Source organism: Otolemur garnettii, unplaced genomic scaffold (assembly GCF_000181295.1).
Source record: "Otolemur garnettii isolate 467f Iridium unplaced genomic scaffold, OtoGar3 scaffold00083, whole genome shotgun sequence".
NCBI classification, from domain to species: Eukaryota; Metazoa; Chordata; class Mammalia; order Primates; family Galagidae; genus Otolemur; species Otolemur garnettii.
The window spans coordinates 8,622,390-8,633,970 of NW_003852478.1; the positions used below are offsets into that span (position 1 = coordinate 8,622,390).

The 11,581-nt window shown below is 42.4% G+C and overlaps 1 pseudogene; it reads left to right on the forward strand.

Moving 5' to 3' along the window:
- Positions 1-7,678: 7,678 nt before the first annotated feature.
- On the forward strand, positions 7,679-8,860 carry LOC100946223 (annotated as a pseudogene).
- The last annotated feature ends 2,721 nt before the right edge of the window (positions 8,861-11,581 follow it).

The following is an 11,581-nucleotide window of genomic DNA, read 5'->3' on the forward strand; positions in this document are numbered from 1 at the left end:
TGTGCAGACGGCCACTCCTCAGTGGGTCTGGGTCTCCAGGGCCCTACTGTAAAGCCCTCTTGTATTCCACCAGAAAAACGGCCTCTGCACTCTCTTTCTGACCCAGCAGAGCAAGACAGCCTCATGCCATCCCTTCCAGGACTCCAGACTTCTAGAATCAAAAAGGACAATGACTCAAACCCCTCTCATCACCATTCATCCCCTCTGTCAGTGAACCTGGGGCTGAAGTGGCCCCTTGGCCTATGCTTGACCCTGGACCTGCACTTTTCCCTCAGATCTTCTGCCTTCGCTAACCTTGTGTTTCCAGAGTGAGAGAACATGCCTCAAGATGCCACTACACACACCAGGCAAATTAACACCCTCTTGACCAACAAATATGTTACAATGTGAAAAAAGAAGATAAATCTTAGCTTTAAAATGCTGAACAAATTACACTGATTAAATTCAGATGCTGACCAAATCCAAGACATCTTAACTTCCAAGTTATAAAGTCTCATTCCTTTTTTTCCCTTCCTCCCAGTGCTATGCCTCCCACTGATCATGCCCATTGAGCAAATGTAGAGCAAATTAATTTATTTTTCATCTTTTGGCAGGTTTCATAGTATTAAAAGAAAATAAACATATTTTATTGATTCAATGGTGAATCTGAAAGGCTTTTAGATGTATCCTTGTCAGTGAGCATCCTGAGGGTGTAGACCAGCGTTTTTCAACTTGTTATATCTCACAGCACACTTGAACTATAGTTAAACTTCCACACATTTAGGTTATGTTGATCAAAAAAAAAAAAAAAGAATGGAAAAAGAATATGCTTAAGTTCAATACTGTGCTTTGCATTTCTTTTGAAAATAATTTAATTAATGATCTTTAAAATTTTTCATGTCACACCTAAGATCCTCTTAGAGCACATCAGTGTACATGGGTTGAAAAATCACTGGTATCAATCATCAAAAATAAAATAAAGGGCTTAAAAAGTGAAGAGAGAAAAAGAGTAACTGTCATGTCATTGGAGTCCTCTGGAAAGCAAAGTTTAGTGCTAAAGCTGCCAATAAATATTGTTAGCACAGTGTAATGTAGTGCAAATAGCTCCAGGTGGGAAGGGGTTTGCAATGTGCAGGGAACAGAATGAAAGCCCCACGCACCTACAGCATGGGGGTGGGGGTGAGGGGCAACCCATGGGAGATGTCAGAGAATGTAAAATGAATTATAACATTAGCCAAAATCTGTCTTTCTTTCACTCACATCCGTGTCTTTTGACACATAGCTTTGCAGTACCATCCACAAAAAAGACAGGGCATATTCCACTCTTCGATTTTGGGTTTCTCCTGAAATTTTCTCTGGTCCATGGGCTATTGCAGGTGTGACGAGGATGATGCCCTTGTGTGCAGGTCTTGCCTTCTGTGCTCTGTTGCTTCCTGCTGGTGCCTGGTCCCCAGGGGAGAATAAGAGACACAGGGCAGAACATCCCCAAGCCAACCTGCTGCATGAAGCAGAGCTGCCCCACCCCTACAGCCAGGACCCCACAACCTGCACAATGGGAGCAAACCAGTCGACCAGCAGCTCCATGAGAAAAGAGACATTTTAAGTCAGAGGTTGTAGGATATTTTGTTTTCTTACTCAGTGTTATTGTGGCAATATCTAACCAATACCTACAGATATCTGACATTTTTGACCTGAGCAGGATGATAGTGTCACTTAATGAAATGCAGAAGTTCTAGAAGGGGAGCAGGTTGAGGAAAAAACAGAGTTTTGTTTGGGCTGTGCTGAGTTTGGGGTGTCAATTAAGCAGATCACTGGGGGAATGTTTTCTTATTGTCTTAGAATCACCAGTAAGGCATGCCCTGAAAAGAAAAGGTCCCCACATTGTAGAGAAAGCCACCAACAAGCCACCAGCATTTGTAACTAGAGGCAACTCCCACAGGGCTTGCTCGGAAGAGGCAGGACGGACTCTGCCACCTTCCAGCCCCCTTCCTCCTTCCTGCGGTTATGACAAAAGGATGACCAGAAGCAAAGAGGTTGGCCTCCAGACAGCACAGTGATGGTGGGAGAACTTTATCCTTCCAGGGAGGAGGTGCTTTTCCTGGCTTCCAACAAGTGATGGGAGGTTCCAGGAGAACTCACAGTGGACAGCATCACTTCCAGCTGCCTTGGCAAGGAGCAGACTTGTCTCCTGCTACTTGCTACTCTTGCAACCTCTTGTTGCAAGCCCACTGGGAAAGGTTTTTTGGGGCTGGGTGTGTTGGCTCACACCTGTAATCCCAGCATTCTGGGAGGCCAATGTGGGTGGATTGCTTGAGTTTGAGGCCAGCCTGAGCAAGAGCAAGACCCCATCTATACTAAAAATAGAAAAACTAGCCAGGCACGATGGTGGGCACCTATAGTCCCAACTACTCAGGAGGCTGAGGGAGGAGGATTGTTGAAGCCCAGTAGTTTGAGGATGCTATGACACCATGGTACTCTACCCAGGATGACTGAGTGAGGATCTGTCTCAAAAAAAAAAAAAAAAATCAAAGAGGAAAGGTCGTCTGGCACAGCCCATGTCAGAAGGTTTAAAGGAACTATGGTATTGAGTGCCATGGGAGAAGGGACCCCACCCCTTCCAGTTCTCTACCATGCTCAGAGGGTGTGAAGGAAAACCACAGGGCTTCCTTCAAATCCTTGTGGAGCAGAAAGGAAGTCCTCAGAAGTGTAGGAGTCTTGGGTTGCCTACTCGGCGATATGCCCAGCTCTCTGAGGAGTACCAGTTACAGGGTACAGCTCAATGCTGCCAAAGAAAAATACCCACACCACCTCACAAGAAGTCCAAGGCAGGTTGGTCCCTTTAGGAAAACTCCAGGGTGAGAGCTGGAATCTCAAGCCAGGTCACAACCTCTCCATTCTCAACTGCAGCCCTAACTTTCTAGTTTTAATAATTAAAATGGCTGAGTAAGTCTGGAATTAGGCCAAGATAATGTGAAGGGAGCCACGAACCAGTGAAAAGGAATTCAAGCAACACAATTAAAAATCAGTAAAAAAAGTAAATAAATAAAATCACTTTATCTTTATATCTGTATATGACTTGAGACCTCAACAAACCAATTATAGCTATTAGACATTTATATAGAGACATCAAGTTGGTCATATGAGTCTGGAACTTAGAAGAAAGAGCAGGATAGAGAGAGAGATTTGCAAATGAGTTTGCATTGTTGTCCGCCCCGCCCCCGGGCCATGTTGTCCCGCTTTACAAATTTTAAAATCTGGTAACCCTACGTAGTGCCCACCAGAAGGCGCCAGCAGCGAGCTGCTCCTCAGGCTGATGAGCAGGGCACGGCCACAGGAAGCTCCCCCCCCACCCCCCACCCCGGGTTCAGTCAGGCCTGAGGGTGGCAAGGGCATCGCGAGCAGCAGTTCGGCACAGAAGGGAGTGGGCTGTGACCCACAAGAAAGTTCCAAAGTGCCCCTGGAAGAGCTTAGGGGTTGGATGGAATCAGATGTGTGAAGTGAAGCAAGGAGTGGGGGATGCAGAGGACGAGGAAGCCCTGGGGGTGTGGCCTTCTGGCGGATGTGAGGCCTGAGGGGATTAATCCTGATAAGCCTTTGGGAGGGCAGGTGTACAGTTCAAGTTGCCGTCTGGGGAACTGGTCAGACCTCTCCTGCCAACCTCAGAGGTGGTGCGTAGGTGGGCAGCCTGGGAGCCAGGGCCCTCTTCATCTGTCTGGAAGGGGTTGGCAATGCAGCACAAGAAGAGGAAGAATTAGAAAATTAATTCATCACAAGTAGGCTAATGATTAACCGTGTTAATTATTAGAAAGATTGGGATTGGTCTGGCTCTTGCTGTGAATTATAAAATTACAAAATGCCAAGCAGGCTTTTAAAATGAATTTATGCCCTCAGCTACAAACGCTGATGAATGAATACAGTATTAAAACACACAAATGATTTACTTAGATGGAATAAGCACAAATAGGTCTTTCTTGAGGGTTCTTTCCTGATGTGAACATTGATTAGAGACCTCAGAACAGAAAGTATTCAGACTTCATTCTGCTGAAAATTGCAATGTGACATTGGTGGACTTTCAGCTGTTATTTATAACAGATAATCTTGTGATACATTGGATATATTGCTCTGTTTCTAGATAACATATCATATGACATAGCTGTTTTAAATCTATCTATATATATATATATATACACACACACATATATACCAATGAAGTATATATACCAATCTATATATACCAATGAAGTATTGAGTGAAGAGAGGGTGTAAGCACACACCAGGAAAAAATAATAGAACCATATATACATAAAAGATTATTTATTTCAGGGGTTGCTTCTCAAGGGTCAAAATATTGAATGTTCTATTTTTAAGTTTCTTCAGTCTTTATATCTTTTTTACAGTGTTCACTTGTAGCACAGAGGAATAAGGGATAAATCAATAAGGTTTTTATTTATCATGGCCAGCAGAGAATCTTAAAGCTTAATCAAAAAGTCTTAATGTTCCTTGTATGAAGCCTGTCATTTAAGCTTATCTTAAAACTCACTATTGCACTGATTTCTGTATTTCTGTAGTGCCTTAAATTTCCTTTTCTTTAATTAAAACTACATTTGCATGAACGTGTTCAAAACTAGACAGCAGTTTGCAGAACTGGTGATCTAGTGATTCTCATAGAAACCAATCAGTGTGAGATGACCATGAAGGTGGCTCATGTTTGCCCTAAGAAGGAGATGCATTTCTTTTTTGGGGTGAGCAGAGATGCCTGGAAGAGGGATGACAAAGAGATGAATGGGATTGGATGGAGTCTGTGCCCTTCACAGGGTAAGGGTCTAGTTTTGAGTCGAGATGGGAAGAAGATTTTACCACACAATTGGAGGGCATAGGGAAGAAGTCCACCACACTCCACAACAGACCAAAGACCACAATGTAGATGTGACACTGTGACCAGAGGTATTGTTGGGGCATCCAAAGGAACTTAGTGGGAGTCCAGAGCAGAAAGATTTGAGTGGACGAGTTTCTAAACACAAACAAACAACTTTTTGGGCATGCCTGAAATAAGAAAGGAGATTCCAGGGAGGAAATAAGGGGGCAGCCAGGTGCTACCATGGTTTGCCATGTTATGAGAGGTGCATTTACAGCTAAGGCCTGGGGCTGCTCTCTGGTGCTCACCTATACATTACCAAAAAGGGTTTAAGAGTTTGTCAGCCTGTCCAAGAGTATGGGCCATATCTCCCTGTCTGCAGGGTGCCACTGCATAGTCTCTAGTTCCATATTTCTGCTCCCTTAGAAAACAGTGATTTACTATAATACTACATTTGAATTTAGGTCATAACTTCTTTAGCCTCCTGCTGAAGATTGTCAAAATACTTGATTTCTCTTCTTTTCATTTGTTTTTCAGACAGGGTCTCACTTTGTCACCCTCGGTAGAATGTCATGGTACCATCATGGCTCACAGCAAACTCAAACTCTTGGGCTCAAGCAATCCTCTTGCCTCAGTCTCCCGAGTAGCTGGGCCCACAGATGCCCACCATAACACCTGGCTATTTTACAGATAGAGTCTTGCTCTTGCTCAGAGTTTCACTCTTGCTCAGGCTGGTCTCTAACTCCTGACTTCAGACAATCCACCCACCTGGGCCTCCTAGAGTGCTAGGATTACAGGTGTGAGCCACTGTACCCAACCTTTAGATTTCTCTTGTTAAACTAATATTACTCTATGCCAACATCATAAAAACTTATGGAATCTCAATTCACCTTTGAATTTTGATCTAATTTTCTATGACCAATTTCTACTTGACATTGTGATTAAAACTGTCCTTTTTGATCATTTAATCAAACACTGATCACATAAAGATTCATTTTGCAAAAAATAGAACTGAGAATCCTTGAAAATATTCTTAAGTTAGAGGTTTGAGGGAGGTGCCTGTGCCTCAGTGAGTAGGGTGCTGGCCCAATATACCAAGGGTGGTGGGTTCAAACCTGGCTCCAGCCAAACTGCAACAACAACAAAATAGCCAAATGTTGTGGAGGGTGCCTGTAATCCCAGCTACTCAGGAGGCTGAGGCAAGAGAATCGCCTAAGCCCAAGAGCTAGAGGTTGCTGTGAGCTGTGACACCACAGCACTCTACTGAGGGCAGCAAAGTGAGACATTGTCTCTTAAAAAAAAAAAAAAAAAGTTAAAGGATTGACTGTTCCTAAACAAGAAGAGTCGGGTTTAAAGAAAGGAGGCTTAATGATGTTTGGTACATGTCTGCATTCAGGTACTGGGCTATATGTTTAGCAAAATTAAGTCTTTAAGAATGTGCCATGGGCTCTATTGGAAAGGACATAAATAATGGAAACTGGAGCCTGGGAAATGGCAAACTGGCTCACTTCTTGGAACATCATTCATTAGATCCAGCTGCAAAAGCTATAAGTTATAAAAAATGCATGAGGATTTCTTTTTAAACATTAACTCACTGCTACTTTAAATGTTGGTTCTGACTGAGAAATTCCTCTCTGCAGGTGCCTTTTACCCCTGTCAACCTCTGTAAGCTGCCAGGCCTCGGGAGACTAAACAAATTGCTAACTTAAAAATTCATTATAGTATCAGGTCCCCTTCCAAGACATAAAATGTACTCTATAACAGTTGCTCTTCTGAGTCCCAAGACCTTAATTGTCAAGGCTCCATGTGCTTGCATGATGCCATCTCTTTTCCATTGTTAATCTACTGGATAGAGTTTTTAAAAACACATCACACCCATAAATCCTAAAAAGAGCAGTGAAAATACCACTAGCCAATTTGCCTGAAATAAGAAATAGCTATTGTTATGACAATAGTGATATCAAAGCATTAGACTCCTGGGAAGGAAGTGTGAAGTGCTAAATGTATATAGTCTGCATTTATCAACAGATAGTAGCAAGTGAGTGATAAGATCCATGGGCATGAATTCAATTTCATGCAGATATGAAGATAACATTAAATTATCAAGGATATAATTGAAAAGTATGTTCAGAAATTATTTTGAAAATATGAAGAGTAGCCACTTGGACAAAAGCCCAGACTTAATAAATAAAGCAGGTGACTGCTTAACACATTTCAAAGACCTATAAGAAAGGCCTATGAACTCAAGATGGTTATACAACTTAAATAAGCCCAATCAAGAATTTTGTTCTCAGGCTGGGTGAGGTGGCTCACACCTATAATCCTAGAACTGTGGGAGGCCAAGGCAAGTGGATTGCCTGAGCTCAGGAATTTGAGACCAGCCTGAGCAAGAATGAGGCCCTATCTTTAAAAAAGAAAAAAAAAAAAATAGAAAAACTAGTCAGGCATTGGAGCACAAGAGTCTGAGGTTGCTTTGAGCTATACTGCCATGGCACTCTACCTGGGGTGACAAAGTGAGACTCTGTCTCAAAGAAAAAGTTAGCCTCTTAGAAAAAGCCAAGAAAAGTGATAGATATGCTGGCTAACCCTTTATGATTAAGAGAGAGAAGACTTAGAAGCTGAAGCCAGAGAGCATCTCAGCATCTTAAGACAATGGATGTCATCAATCTGACCCTTTTGGAAATCAGACAGAGGACCTCAGAGCCCAGGACTCCGTGGTGACTCCCACCAGCCTGGAAGGAAATTTTGTATCCTTTGACCAACATCCCCACAACCCTTGAGAACCACCATTCTACTCCCTACTTTTTGGGGTTCAACTCTTTTAGATGCCACATAGATAAAGACCAGAGTAGCAGCATCTTCTCCAGGTTTGCAGGAGTCCTCACCATCCTCCTTTTTGTTGTGGTTTTCTGAATCTTGTGGAGCTGGTATAAAAGGAAGAAGTGGCAAGTTCCTTTCCTCCAAGTTGCTGTCATGCCCCTTCTAACTCTGCCACAATTGAGACAATAAGCCAAAAATATTTATGACCTCTTGCCTTCACGGCAACAAGAGCTGGGAAGACCTCAGACAAGAAATACCTGTATTTTCAGTATGGAGAGCCTCCTCTCCAGAAATTTTGACAGCCTTGGGCATGTGTATTATGAAGCAGACAATGCCTTCCAGGTGCATCAAGCCTATGTCCCTGCCATGGAATACTCGGTGGGTATCTATGACAATGCCACAGTGCCCCAGGTGTGTGGAAACCTCACTCCTTCAGCACACTGCATCCATGTCAGAGCTTCCAGAGACTGCACGAGCATTTCTTCAGAAGATTTACATGATTATATCAATGTCCCCACAGCAGAAGAGATTGCTGAGACTCTAGCTTCTACCAACAGTGCCTCTGGTGATCTTTTTGTTCTTCCAAGTGCCAGGAGCTGGAGTTTACTGAAGAAAGAGATGAGGGCTGTGGTAATGCTGGTAACTGCACTAGTTTTTGGTCTCCAGGAACTGAGGACAGTGAGCCACTCAGTGATGGGGAATGCTCTTCTCAGGCCTCAAATGACTATGTCAACGTGACAGGGTTGGATCTTGGGGTCTCTGAGGAGAAGTAGCCTTGGGTGAGTTTTAAATGCTGCAAAGACTATGAAAATGTCCCACCAGCAAATCCCAGTGGGAGCCTACAGCAGGCTGAGGACACAGCAACATCCTCAAACACAGGCCATGTGGAGGACAGGACAGATGGGCCAGGGACCCACATCCAACCTGTCAGAAGAAGGCTCTTGGTTTCAGAGGATTTTGTAGCCTTTCAGCCATCCACACAGAGAGGACAGTCTGATGAAAGATAGAGAAGAGACGTCAAATGAGGACTCTCATGACTATGAGAATGTGCTAGCTACCAAGTTAGGCAGCAGAGACTCTGAGCAGGGGCCTGGCACTCAGCTCCTTCCTCATGAATTAGAATCCAGTTATCTGGCTGGAAAGCCATATCGAGTGACCTATCCTGCCAGATCCTTAGCCACTGTAGAGTCTAATGAAGACTCTTGACACTCTAGTATTTCAATGGGTTCACTTGGGTAAGCTGAAAAGAGGCTGAGATGAGTGGAAAACTAAGGCTGCCTAAAAGCAGAGGTTTGGGAAGCCAGAAAAGACTTCTTCTCAAGCTGGATGCTATTTATCTCTCATACCAATCTACAGATGTTTGCTGAAATTGCTGCATAGAACTATTAGGAAATAAAAAACAGGAAAGTACTTTAGCTTACAATGGAAAAGAAAACAAAAACAAACTAGCCAGGCACTGTGGCAAGCACCAGTAGTCCCAGCTACTTGGGAGGCTGAGGCAAGAGGTCACATGAGTCCAAGAGTTCGAGGTTGCTGTAAGCTGTGATGCCATGGCACTACTCAGGGCAACAGAGCAAGACTCTGTCTCAAAAAAAAAAAAAATGGTGGGACAGAGCAAGATAGTGGGCTAGAAAGAGTGGGTCTTCTCAACTCTTAATAGAGCTTCTCCAAGACACATTGTAATGAACCTGTCCAAAGTCAAGATGAAGGAGAAAATTTTGCAAGCAGCTAGGAGTAAGCCCAACTGGCTTATAGGGGCAGAGACATTAGGATGACAGCAGACTTTTTTTTTTTTGAGACAGAGTGTCACTTTGTCACCCTTGGTAGAGTGCTGTGGAATCATAGCTCACATCAACCTCTCACTCTTGGGCTTAAGCGATTCTCTTGCCTCAGCCTCCCAAGTAGCTGGGACTACAGGCACCTGCCACAATGCCTGGCTATTTTTGGTTGCAGTTGTCACTGCTGTTTTAGCTGGCCTGGGTCAGGTTCAAACCCACCAACCTCACTATATGGGGCCGGTGCCCTACCCACTGAGCCAGAGATGCCACCCAACAGCAGACTTTTCAACTGAAATTTTCCAAGCCAGATAAGCATGGTTATTCACCTTCAACATCCTTAAACAAAATAATTTTCAGTCTGGAATTCTGTATCCTGCTAAACTAAGCTTCAAAATAGATGAAGAAATCAAATCTTTTGCAGATATACAAGCACTAAGGAAAGTCACCATAACAAGACCAGCTCTGTAGGAAATACTTGGACCTATTCTTGAAATTGAACACCACAATGAACCACCACCAAAGTAAACACCTAGAAGCCAAAGGCCAAAACTTAGCTTCCATAATGGCACAAAGGATAAAATTACTCAACAGACTTTCTCATAACAAGATGAATAAAGTTCTACCACACTTATTGATACTCTCAATAAACATCAATGGATTGAATTCCCCACTGAAGAGGCACAGGCTGGCTGATGGGATAAAAAAGCACAAGCCATCCATATGCTGTCTCCAGGAAACACAAGTAGCCCTGAAGGACAAATCAAGACTCAGAGTTAAGGGATAGAAAACAGTATTTCAATCAAATGGAAATCAGAAGAAAAGAAGGGTTGCAATCTTATTCTCAGATATAAGCAGATTCAAAACAACTATAGCTAAGAAGGACAAAGATAGACACTTCATACTGGTCAAAGGAACAATACATCAAGAAGACATCTCAATTTTAAATATTTATGCCCTAACTTAAATGCTCCCAGATTTTGATCCCAGATTTATGAAACAGACCTTGAAGTGCTTGAGCAATAAGATATCCCATAACACCATAATATCTAGGGACTTTAACACCCCTCTGATGGAACTGGATAGATCCTCTAAACAGGAACTAAACAAGGATACAAAGGACTTAATGTGACCCTAGAACAAACAGGATTAAGAGACATATACAGAATACACCATCCCAAAGCAAAAGAATATACTTTTTTCTCATCACCCCATGGCACATACTCCAAAATAGACCATATCCTAGGATACAAATCAAACCTCAGCAAAATTAAAGGAATAGAAATTAAACCTTGAGTGGCGCCTGTGGCTTAAGGAGGAGGGTGCTGGCCCTACATATTGGGAGTGGTGGATTCAAGCCTGGCTCCAGCCAAAAGCTGAAAAAAATAAATAAATAAGCATATTTTTTTTTAAAAAGAAGTTAAGCCTTGTCTTTTCTCAGACCACAAGGCTATAAAGGTGGAACTCAATTCCAAAAAAAAGGTGCATCCCCATACAAAGGCATGGAAATTAAACAACCTTATGCTGAATGGTAGTTGGGTTCAGGAAGAGATAAAAGAGGAAATTGTTAAATTCCTCAAACCACAATAATGAAGACACAAGTTACCCAAACCTGTGGGATATAGCAAAAGCAGTCCTGAGAGGAATTGGAAAAAGAAGAACAATTTAACCCTAAATCCAGCAGAATAAAACAAATAACCAAAATTAAATCAGAGACTAATGAAATTGAAAACACAAAAATCATTCAGAAAATTAACAAAACAAAAAGTTGGTGTTTTGAAAAAAATAAATAAAACTGATGAACCTTTAGTCAGACTACAAAGAACATAAAAGTAAAATCTCTAGTAACCTCAATCAGAAACAATAAAGGGGAAATAACAACAGATGCCACAGAGATACAAGAGATTATCTCTGAGTACTATCAGAAACTCTATGTCCAGAAATTTGACAATGTGGAGGAAATGGATCAATCCTCTCCCTAGACTTAATCAAGAAGAAATAGATATCCTGAACAGACCAATTTCAAGCACTGAGATTAAAGAAACAATTAAAAAAAAAAAACTTCCAACAATAAAAAGCCTTGGTCCAGATGGCTGCACTCCAGAATTCTATCAAACCTTCAAAGAAGAGCTTATACCCATACTACAGAAAC